The following is a 13201-nucleotide window of genomic DNA, read 5'->3' as shown; positions in this document are numbered from 1 at the left end:
CACAGAAGCGAGGGAGGTGTGGTTAGTGAGTAGTGATTAAAGCGTTGGCTCACCACGCAGAAGATCTGGGCTCAATTCCCCACATGAGTTCAACGTGTGAGACGTTGTTCCCCGCCGTGATATTTCCTGAAAATTGAAAAAGGTGGGGTGAAAACATTCTCACTCACTCCTTTGCAGCTAAGAGTTTCAAGCTTCTTCGGGTACTCAATTCAGCGCAAGTTAACAAGCACCGGAAGCGTCACACTTGGCCACGAATATCATTGCAGACATGAAGGCAAGCATCGCTAAAGGGCGTCTCCTCTAGGACGAATTTTGGACTAGGCCTCAAATAACTGGAACTGCCCTTAACCTTTTTTACAAACTTCAGCGGTTCCTGGCAGAAGTTAAATCGTGTTGACTGAACGCAGCCATATGTGTGAAGGAGGAACAGGAACCAGATTCGCCAGCAACAACGCCTAAACAGCCAAGCAAAATGTTCAAATTTTGCGAGAATGACAATGCTATGTCATTTCCCGTGGATGACATCATCGAAATCGATCATGACGAGAACCACCACAAAGCTGAGTATCATGACTATCTGTGTACCTCTAGCCACTTGTCTTGGTCGTCAGTGCTAAAATCATTAACCCTTGGCTGATGGCGGGAAAATGCCAGATTGTTTCTCCGAATTTTAACAAGACCATCTTTGTTTTCCCGGTATAAGTGTACCATCCGAGAGAACTTTCTGTACCACCGGTCTCACGGTCATCAAACGGTGTCAACGTCGTCATGTCCACCGGTGCCAGATGTCGTGATGGTGGAACCGGTGGAGTCGAGAGGAACTAACATCACTCATCCAGCAATTTTCGATCTCACATATACATGCTGAAGTTTCCAAATTCAGAAGTTATTTGCTTATTGTTCAAGTATTTCAAAGTGTATATTTTCTTGAAGAGGTTACATTTCAATGATATTGCCAATCTACCAGCCTATTGGTTGAGATGTCGAGTCGAATCAGACCCCTTCAGTAATGGAATCAAAGAACATGGACTCTTGCAACCCTGCTTCCAAAGCAGGCCAAGGTTGAATATCCAAGGTGAAAGTATTTTCTCCTTCAACCGCATTTCTTCATGCATTGTGAGATGATGGGAGTAAGTGCTTGACCCTGATATTGTCTTAAGATCTTCTAGAATTTTCAGCCCTACGCTGTCCTAACAGCCTCCCGATTGCTCCTTAATTAAAACAACATCTCAAAATACAACCTCCAGACCACTGCACTCGACTGAATCTTAAACGAACCATTGCAATACCATTACAACAGTTTTACATTGACTTATTCTGCCACACAACAAACCCGGATTTGAACCCTTTTTGAATTAGCCTGAAGAGCGCATTATGAAAGTGGAGCCAAATACGCCTACAAGCGCCGCAGAGTCGAATATCCAAAGTGACATTTCCATTATTTTCTTCTTGACTCGGAAAGGAACCGACCACGACAAGATTCTAATGTCAAATGCAATTATATCTTTCACACCAAGGCCGTTCACGACCCAGCCTTGACAATGGCGCCGCAATACTTCGTGCTGAAATAGGTCTGCCAAATTCCTCGCTGATGACTGTGGGTGTTAATTCAAGATTCGCCCAAGTGATGGCTCTTGATTTCCAAGTGCACGTTGGTTAACCGATCTGGCAAACAAAGAACAGCATCACTTGAATTTTCATCCCCTGCATCACTTGAACCTTCACCCCCTGCATCACTTGAACTTTCATCCCCTGCATCACTTGAACTTTCACCCCCTGCATCACTTGAACTTTCGTCCCCTGCATCACTTGAACTTTCATCCCCCGCATTACTGATTTTGCGGTCACGTATGCAGGTGGACGCCGTTACAGCTTGGCATATATATTTGCAGTTCATGGTCAAATATCAACTTGAAACAGCAATTTAAAGGTACGGGGTGTTGCATGAAAGTGTGAAGGTACAACATGGGTGTTTGTACTTAAACCTGGAGGAGACCTAAAGGATGTTTTTGTTTCTTTCTGCCTCGTTTTAAGGCTACCCCAGGGTACCCGTTTGACACTGTTATCCACTTTCTTATCTGTCTCGGGGGACGTTGAGTCCAACCCAGGACCTCGCCAGTCCAAGAGCAGGACTAACAACTCCTGCTGGACAGGATGCAGACAAGATTATCTACTACCAGTGTAACCGGAATTGTGTCATCCTCGTCATTGTCAGATGGGTCGGACCTCGCTGTAGCACTAAAGTCGATACAGGCTGATCTTACATCTCTCAAGTGTGATCGCTTTGCACGTGATTTTAACGAACAGATACGTGCGCTTCAGTCTGCAAACGACTCACTTCGGGATCGAGTGTTGTTCCTAGAAGGGAAGACAGACAAGGTTGAGACCCGGTCCAGGCGTAATAATGTCATTATACATGGCATTGCTGAAGAGCAAGGGGAGACGTGGGACACAGCTGAAACTAAAGTTAGAGACTTTCTCTCAAATAAACTGAACATGGTAAATGCAACGACAGTTCCCATTGACCGGGTCCATCGTTTACACAGACCAGTCATTGTCACTTTTTATAAAGATAAGGAAGCCGTTATGGGAGTGGGGAGATGTCAGTTGAAGGGGTGTGTGGTTTATACAGTTTCTGGGGATTTTACCGAAAACATTCACTGGATTAGGCAGCAGTTATTACTCTTTATGAAACAGGCAAGGGAAGGTACCAAGGTAGTTTTTTAAGCTAAAACAAACATGTTATTGACGGTAATGTGTTTGTCTTCGATGAGGCTAATAAAAACATCCGTCAGATTGGCCGACGTCGGAACTGGTCGAGCAGAAATCAAACTGCGTATTATCGCTCTGACTCCCCATCCGTTGTGTCCGCACACAACACGCCGTCTGCTCGCCACCAGGCTGACTCCCCTGATGTGTCGTCTGCTCCAGGGTCCAAACAGGAAATTGGCGGTGGCCCCGCGGATGAATCATCTCCTTATATAGCAGATTATGAGATAAGTATTTCAAGTTATCTAAGTTCATGGAATGTCTGTGGTATAAATACCAAAATATCAGATCCTGACTATATATCACTTCATGCAGCTCATGATGTATTCAGTTTTATTGAGATAATGAGTCCTGATGCACACCAATTTCGACAATTTTGTATGTAATGTCGTCAGGCGACATAATGTTGGTCGATATTCAGGTGGTATTCCAGTTTCTATTCTGAAGAATATTTCTTCTCTTTTTCAGAGAGTGTATAAGGACTGGGAAAACTGTTTATTTTTCAAAATGACAAATGACGTTGCACGCCATGACATATTTGTTGGATTTGTGTACATCCACCCAGAGAGATCGTGTTTACTCGAGCTGTGTAAATCAATGAATATACTCATTGTGAATAGTAGAAAGCCTGATATTCCCTCAAATTTAAGTTACATTTCAAAGACCGGTTGCAGCACTGTTGAGTATGTGATTGTCCCATCTGAGATTTGAGGTCAAATCTCGTACAGAGTCGGATCACCTCCCAATTGTTTGTGTACTCCATGACGTAATCGCTTCGGTGCCTTCCGTGAGGAATGATACAGTAATATCCATGTTCAAGCTTAAGTCTGTGAGGTATAAACTGTGGAAGGACCAGAGAGAGAGCTTTTATATTTACCTGATATATAGCATAAAGAATGGTATCCTGGATGACTTTATAGACCTACTTCATGCTGATGTTAACTCCGCGATTTCTAAACTTACATCCCTACTTCAAATATCCGGTGTTAGAGCTGGTGCTTCTATATTCACTTCGCCCTGTCACCTGCAATCGGGCCAACCTCTTTGGTTGGACCAGGAATGCAGCAAACTTAAATCCGAAAAAAGAAGACTTGTAAACTGTTTCAGAAAGCATAAATGTGATTCTAAAATCGATTCTTACTTGAATGCAAAACAATTTTTAAAAAATGATGTCAGTTAAAAAAGATAATTATCTCGCCAAAGCTGCAGGTAATATTAAAATACTTAGCAGCTAGAAATCCAGACTGTAAAGTATTCTGGAGTACGTTAAACGCTATCTTAAAAAAAACATCGCTTAATGATAACATCTCTCCGTATCAAAGGAATCATTACTTCAAAGATCTCCTTTCCTGTAGAGATAAAAAGCTAGATTTTGATAAATCAGTGTACGATTTTGTCTCCACACAACTGTGACGATTGTGAAGAGTTTTCATTTTCACATGATGTATTGTCAACTCAGTTTACTGAAAAAGAGGTAATAAAATCTATAAATGAACTATAATGGAATAAGACAGCGGGGCATGACGGTATCCCTCCCTCATTTTATAAATCTTCTTTTACTTCTTTAGTGTCTTATCTGAAAGATTTATTCAACGGTGTTCAAAGGTGACAAAGGTGAATTCCCGTCAGTATGGAATATAGGCATGAATGTCCATCTGCTCAAGTCCGGGAGTGTATGCAATAATCGTGGAATATCTCTTCTAAATATTTGTGGAAAGTTGTTTGCTAATATTCTAGAAAGGCGTTTACGTGCCTGGGTTATTCTAAAAAAGCTACTTGACGAGGCTAAAGCTGATTATAGTACAGACCCGTGAAGGTCCCGGGGTAGAATAGGCCTTCAGCAACCCATGCTTGCCATAAAAGGTGACTATGCTTGTCGTAAGAGGCGAGTAACGGGATCGGGTGGTCAGACTAGCTGACTTGGTTGACACATGTCATCGGTTCCCCATTGCGCAGATCGATGCTCATGTTGTTGATCACTGGATTGTCTGGTCCAGACTCGATTATTTACAGACCGTCGCCATATAGCTGTAATATTGCTGAGTGCGACGTAAAACTAAACTCACTCACATGATTATAGTACAGCTAATAATTTATCCACTTTACAATCATTATGTACAAAATATATATGCAGGCCTATTTGATTTTGTTGATCGTAAGAAATTGCTATTTATGTTACACACCAAACGATGTCATGGCAAAATGTACAATATTTTAAGAAGCATGTGTGAGCCTGTGTTGGAACTAATTTCTCTCAACACTCAAACGTCAACACTTCCGCTGGTGTGTGACAAGGCTGTGTACTAAGCCCCCTACTCTTCATCATTTTTATAAATGAACTTGTAGATAATATGTAAAAGTCATGTAACAATAGAATATTTGTTACCCCCCAAATTAAGGATCTACTTTTACTTCTCTTTGCAGGCGATATTGTTATGTTTTCATTTATGGTGAACGGTTTGCATAGACAGTTGAATGTTCTTCAAACATTTTGTGACACATGGGGATTAGAGTTGAATACGGAAAAGTCTAGTATAGTTGTTTTCAGAAATGAGAAATGGGGGTATAGTGGCACATTCTGAAAAATGGTCTTTCCGTGTCTAAACTATGAATGTTGTTCCGTATTATAAATATCTGGGTCTTTTATTCTCCAGCCGATTAAATATTGGTCCATGGCATGGAAAAACTCTCGCAGCGCATACTAAGAAGGCATTATTTTCCATTTTTAACTCATTAAGGCTATTAAGTTTATTTGATTTGACTCTGCTTGCTTACTTTTTGACACTAAAATAGCACCAATTTTGTTATATGGATCTGAAATATGGGCAAACTATTTTGAAAGCATTGGTAAGGTAGAAGCATAATATTTTAAAAGATTTCTTACCATGGGTAAATTAGCTTCCAATAAAGCCGTACTTGGCGATTCAGGACGTTATAACATACATATTGAGAGCTAAATGGGAGTTATTAGATACCGGATTAAACTCATAAGAATGCCTCATTATCGCTACTTCATAAAGCTATCAATTATTGTTATCACAAGACAAACGTGGAAAGTATTCGTAGGCTTCAGATATGAGACACATGTTATTTTCAACTGGGTTTTCTTATGTTTGGCTTAAGCAAGATGTTGGTGATATAAACCTGTTTTTGTCAGGGTTCAGACAAAGAATAAAAGATATATATCCAAATATATCATCAGTGCAGTCTTTGAGTTTTCTTAGTCGTTGTTCACACTGTAAATCGATGTTCGAACCTGAAAAATATATTAGTGCCCTTAATGATAAGTCCCTTTTAAGAACTTTTTGTACATTTAGAATCTCTCTACATGCTTTAAAGATACAACGTTTCAGAAAAGATAATTATACATTGGAGGATTGATCATGTTCTTACTGTTCTTCTGGTAAAACTGAAGACGAAGGTCACTTATTGTTAGATTGTGAGGCTTTCTCTGTCTGTCGACAGAAGCATCTGAAATGCTCTAATGGTGCCGCACAAACGCCATATAAGGTACTTAATTTTAATAATGATGACACTATTAAATCAGTTGCCATTTTCATAAATCATCTGATGTCCATCTGTAAATCAGGCGAAAAACCTTAATTTCACGTCACGTGACCATTACTTGTTATAGAGAAACTTCAGTTGTACTCTGGGCTACTGGGCCTAAATTACTGAATAAAACCTGTCTGTTTGTCTGTCTGTCTGTCTGTCTGAACTTTCATCCCCTGCATGACTTGACCTTTCATCCCCTACATCGCTTGAACTTTCACTCCCTGCATTACTTGAACTTTCATCCCCTGCATCACTTGATTTTTCATCTCCTGCATTACTCGAACTTTCTTCCCCTAAATCTCTTGAATTTTCATTCTCCGCGTTACTGAACTGGCAGACACACACACGTGAATTGTAAATTGCGGTTGAATCGTGCTTTCTGAAATTCTTTAAAGTGCACTGTACTATTTCTTGATCACAGGTCCTCACTGCGAGTCAGAAAATCGATAAAGTAAGTCCTGGTTTACTATCCAGTCACATCCCTCCCCAGGGAGGCTGGATAGTATCCCAGGGCTCAGTTTATCGATTTTGTGACCCCCAATGGAGACCTGTGTGACCTGTGGACAGACATGCTTAATTGTCAGTGTGCACATTCCTAGAAGTCCACAGTACTTCGATGACTGTTTCGTTTGTTGTTTAACTTTGGTCTCTTAATAATCGAGTACGGACCAGACAATCCTGTGATAAACTGCATGAGCATAGATCTACACAACTTGGATATGATGGCATGTACCGAGTCAGCGGGCCTAACCACCACACCCCGCTAGGTCGCCTCTTACTACATTCATAATGAAAGTCAGTTCTCATCTAGATCTTCAAGGGTAGTAGTTAGATAAAGGAACGGACAATCTTCATGAGTCCCAAGTCAGACAGCTAAGACAGATTTTACTGTCGCTTCCATCAGTGAACCAATTCGAGAATAATCTCTTACCCTCATGTATACTCACATGCAAAGGTAACGCAAGTCAAGTACAAAGAATAAATATGTAATTTTCAATATTAAATACAAGAAATACAAACATGGTTAGATAGGCAGGTAGTTTTTGAAAGCAAAATGGGTTGACAAGTACTGATCTCACCAATGTTGAGCGTAAAATGTGCCGATCTTGACGATGGTGACCCTAAGACGACCGCTCCGAGGAAGGTTATCTGTGACCTGTGCAGCGTTGTATCTATGTTCCAGGTAAATCGTGGTTATGTTACGTCGGGCAACATTTAGGACAGACGCTCCAGCTTCCAGACGTCCGAAAGCCTGGTTTCTTTCAATTTGAGTTAAACGTGGCATTGTTTGAACAAGGAGTGATCGACGCAACCTTTGTGCAGTCTTATATCCACCAACGGTGCACGTGGTGACAATCCGTGCATGTTCGATTTTACGAGAAGTGTTTGCATGATACCTACATGTTCATTGACATGGTGCGTTTGGTGATTCCTTCTATTAATGTGTTTTACTCGGGCCTTCCAAAACGCCAAAAAATATTGATAACATCACCAGGGCTTCACTAAATACCATAAACTCACATCAATTTAAGGTTCCGAGTTTGTTTCCTATTTGGATAAAAAAATTGCGTTTCTTATGCGTGTGAGTATATATTTCATTTTTGATACTTTAACCGCGGTGAACTTTTCATTAGCCTCATATCTCCTAAATATCTCCTACGTAGGCCATCGTATCTCCTACGTAGGACTACTTCTACAGGACTTACTACGTAGTATCTCACCCGCATGACTAGTATCTACTACGTAGTTCTTAGCATCTCTTAAGTAGGACCTAGTATATCTTCTACAACAGTATGTCCAATGTTCGAGATATTATGTTCTATGTAGAACTTAAAAACTCGTACGTAGGAGATACTAGGTACTACGTAGGATACAGTAAGTCCTACGTAGGATATAAATTATTTTTTAATCACAATCTCCTACGTTGGATATACTATTTCCTGCGTAGGAGATAGTGACCCCAAAAACTTTTTTCACGGTGGCCCTACTGCGCTTCCGTACATAAGTTCTTATGTTAAATAACTGCGAAAACCTGAAGACAAACTTGATCTCAAAGTACATTCGGGAACAGATAACTAGAAAATAGTCAGTCTCCTGAACAATTACATACATAGTATGTGCTGAATTTGGGAAGCCCTGATACGTGCAAAATATCTTGAAAACAACTGCTTTGTATTTTTCACCAGCGTAAGGGTTGTTGTGGTATTACATGTATCTTGCATTCGGCACCATCCGTGTCTTTCCGTCACGCTCCGTTATGATATTTATATAAGTAGACTTTTTGAGGTGGCGTCGGGTATTCACCTAGCTGCTTGAAATATTGCATTCCGTCGCAACGCCATCGTTTAATCAGGGATAATCTACATATACAATGTAGTCTCTCTGGTTTGATATACGAATCCACCCCTTTGTAGAATGGTACGGCCTTAACCGAAAATTAGCGCTCGGACGTGGCACGTCGTAAGATATTTTGGATTGTAAAGAAATAGAATGAACCTGCAAGTTGTGATTGTCGGAACTGCGACTGTGGAAATCGATACCATAGTCATCATACTTAAGAAGGTCAGTACTCAGGTCGTATTTGCATAATTTCATTCTTGGATCAATCGACAATACCGTGTTGTCGTGTTTTTTAAAAGTATGTTGAAATGCACGTATCAAGTCTCGATACGAAGTAGGGATTGTAAAGTCAGAATATACTGTTGTAACATGGCGGCCAAGGAAGCTTTTACAAACGCTTCTTTCACAAGTTCCCCGTGCTGTGACACCAAGCATTTCGATTTCTATTGAGATGTATATTTTCCCTAGATACTGTCATTAGTCGGTATTGATAATTTCATAAAGAATATAAGAACTGTTATGTTCATTTTCGGTGAGGTGTGCGTACTTTGAAATAAAGTGCGACTTCGATTGTTTCAAGGATTTCAAATTTAGGCTGTGACAAATCAGTTATGGTGTATATGTGTTCTGTAAACAAGTCACGTTATCAGCAGTTTAGTTAATTTACATGAAACCAAATCCATAAAATGTGTTTTATCACATTAATGAAAAAGAGCACCAGTAATGACTGATGATGAAACTATATATGGCAGTGGAAGTTACTGTATGAATGGCAGACACAATAGTGAAACAAAAAAACATGCAGCCAGTGAAAGGATGGAAAGAGAGAATGTTTGTGAGATGCCATGTAGCTTACGTTTTAGCTGCAACAGGGCAGTGGTATTGTCTAGTGGTTAATAAGTGCACTTGTCACATTGAAAAGTTGGGTTCGATTCCGGCATGGGTATTGTGTGAGATGTCCATCCCTGATGTCCTCTACACTGATATTGCTAGGATAATGCTAAAAGTGGTGTAAACATTCTTCTCTTCTTAACATATCTGTGTCCATTTAATTTTTGGCATAACATTTTTTTCACAGTAATGTTATATAAATTTAGATTTGAATTTGTATATTTTTCTGGTGTATTTGAGTTATAGTCTTTTTGTGAAGAGTCTCGGAATGGTTTGAATAGAATACAAAGTACACACATTTCTTTATTCTTTAAACAGTTGTGTGCAACATGTCGTGTTTGGTCTTCTTTGCATCATTTTTCTACTTTGCATGGTTCCAATTTTGGTCATGTCAGATTTGGCCTACTTTTCATCATGTCAGATTTGGCCTACTTTTCATCATGTCAGATTTGGCCTACTTTGCATCATGTCAGATTTGGCCTACTTTTCATCATGTCAGATTTGGCCTACTTTGCATATGTCCAGATTGGTCATTTTTTTAGAAGCAGCGTGTCAAATTTGCACCATCACAAAGTTGGTCTTATTTGCAACAGTTGCACAGATCAGTGCTCATGCTGTTAATCACTGGATTGTCAGGTCCAGACTCAATCATTTACAGACCACTGCCATATAGCTGGAATATTACTGAGTGATGTATATAGCTTGACTCACTCACTCACTCTTTGCAACATGTCATGTTTTGTCTTTTTAATTTTAATATTCCTAACAAGATGTCAGTTCTTCAGTTTCACATATTTACTGTGGGAATATCGTCTGGATCAAATTCAGCATGTAAAGAAAGTAATGACCCACTCAAAAACACTTTATAGGTGTTGGTTAATACAGGAATGATTTGAAACCAATACATTTAAGACATGGTGCTGTTTCGTCACAGTATTGATGACTTGTGTTTATCTCTCATATAGCATATAACTTTAGTCAAAAGATCATGATATCTTGGAATTTACCAAACAATGCTATACTTCTAAGAAATGTCTTCAGTGTGCTCATATAATTTATTTTACTCACAATTCAATTCATTAAATATATTATTTGATTTCAAGGCAGGTGTGAATCTTTTGCTGAACATGAACAGTAGCTCTTTAACCCCAACTGTTAAACTGAATCGCTTCTACAAGTCATGGTGTCCATACATCCCTGAAATCAGGGCATGTACAGAAAATGGCATCACTATGTCTCAACTACACTGTTCTGTAAACTATTGACTGTAGATGGGAGACAACTCTGTCATCAATGTGTACAGTAAGAGTCACTCCCATAAGTCATGGTGTTTAATACAATTCCCTAAAGGAAGGACATTGCACATAATAAGGCATCAGTGGCACTTGGTACAAATTATATGCGAAGAGTGAGTGAGTTGAGTTTTATGCCACACTCGGCTATATGGCAACAGTCTGTAAATAATCAAGTCTGAACCACACAATCCACTGATGATCAAAAGCACGAGCATCGATCTGCGCTACTGGGAACTGATGATGTGTAGCCTCATATGACGAGCATAGTCACCTTTCATGTTATCCAAAGACATTAATACACCAGTCAATCCAAGCTGCCTGTGAAGCAGTAGAAGGTTAACACTCGTATGACCATGTTATCCTACTGGTTACCCATGAACTGCTGAGTGAACATTGGTAATTTGGAACAAACTCACTTGGTGAGACCACATGCATCACATGTGTTTTGTTGTAGGGCAGGATTTCAGGATCCAGTAAACTAACAGGAGTCATGTTTCCAAATGGTCAATTACAATTAGTTTCGATTTTTGAGAACCATTATCGCTATTTCGATTTGATATTTGAATACATATTTAAAAAATTTTCTCACAGCCAAGCTGACAATTAATTTCTTGTTAAAAAAGCCAACACTGAGAATTTAATGCATTTAGATATTTTTACTTGTATGAAGAATTGAATAAAAAATGATCAAATTGAGGGTCCACTAGCAAAAATCAAATTGAATCGAGGTCTGGGTGTAGCCCAAGCAGCCACACATAGTCACCAATCCAAGGATTCTCCACAACCAGTGTTGTTCAACTTCAACTTATTTGTGACCAGGGTTCTATGCAAATTAGTCCACACACTAGTGAGTGTTGTAAGACTCCTCTAAGTCATGGGGTCTGTACATCCCAGACATTGTACAGAAAACGGCATAAAGTATCTCAGCTGTCCGTTTTTACAAAATCTTGACTTTAGATGGGCGACAACTCTGCCATCGATGTGTTTCAGTAAGAACCTCTTCTACAAGTCATAGTGTCTGACAGGTCAAAGTATTTAAAGGGCACTGATGCAGGAGCAATTTCCGTGGACTGGTTTCAACTTTTGTGATTGTTTTTCTCCCGTGAGTACCCGGATGATATCCCAGAATTCGTGACTGCTTCGTGACCTCTGCTGCGCAGTCCGTATGCGCAATTGATAGTTTAATTATAGACAGATGAACTAAGGTAAAGTCATTTTTACTTCATTACAAATATATTATGAACAAAAATGAAACACTTTGAAGGATAATCATCTGCCAGTGGTAGAAATGGTAAAAAACTGTAAGGATGGAAAAATGACGAAGCCAGTGTACGTCTCTATATTTTGTCTCATAACCCTAATTAGTATATTGTCATATTTGTATGATTTTGAAAATTAATAAAAGAACACACGGTCTGCTTATACTTATAGTAAATTTCAAACATGACTGTAACATTTAAACATTGTGTAGACTGCCAATGTGGATCCTATTTCACACACATACTCGATCTAGTGTGTGTTTTCTGTCATATAGATACTGCTGAATGCTACAACAAGTAAATTAAAACAAAATGCAAATAATCAATGTAAAAGAGACTAATGCTATAGCAACAATGTCAGGCTACTACCTTGTTCAGGAATGTATCCATCAATATCCACATAAAAGAACAATATTCCTTTCATCTGCAGCTGGTAAATAATCCTGCTCTGTGTCTTACAACAGTCTAATTTGCGAAAAAGTAACACATCGTTTCACGTCTTTCACATTGGTGAAAACCTGAAAACCTCGTCACCCAAGATAGCACACTTGGCTACTAATTGTATGATGTCCACCATTCTAAGTAATTCAGTTAACCAAAAATGACCAATCAATCAATCAACGCAGTGGTGGTTAATTCTTTGAAGGGAGGATGTTGTTTTTACAGTATAGATTAGTACATCTACACACACTGCCTTTTGACAAACCGCTGTAAAAGATAAAAGTAATTAATCAACCAGTGTGTTATCGGTTAATTCTTTGATTGATGTTTGTTTTTGTAGCTCAGCTCATAAACCCTCTTGCATCACTTACATGCACATATTACATAACATACAATACATTTGCCACCACAGATCTTATTTTATAATGTTGAGTATTTACTCCAGACAGGAGAAATGCCAGATGGGAACCTTTGTTGAGTAACCTGAGTGGTGTTACCACTAATTATACCTATTATAAATTCATTAACTGACCACCAAGAGAATGATGACAAATAACACGTGTAGGTTTACACCATCAAATGCGAGTTACAGCAAGGAAGATGTAATCTCTGTGTCTCATGCAGCCTGAAAACATCTATGGGCCGAAACTG

The sequence above is a fragment of the Haliotis asinina genome, chromosome 8 (genome assembly GCF_037392515.1).
Source record: "Haliotis asinina isolate JCU_RB_2024 chromosome 8, JCU_Hal_asi_v2, whole genome shotgun sequence".
Classification (NCBI taxonomy): Eukaryota; Metazoa; Mollusca; class Gastropoda; order Lepetellida; family Haliotidae; genus Haliotis; species Haliotis asinina.
The sequence above is the reverse complement of the archived record's forward strand: the minus strand, read 5'-3'. Positions refer to the sequence as shown.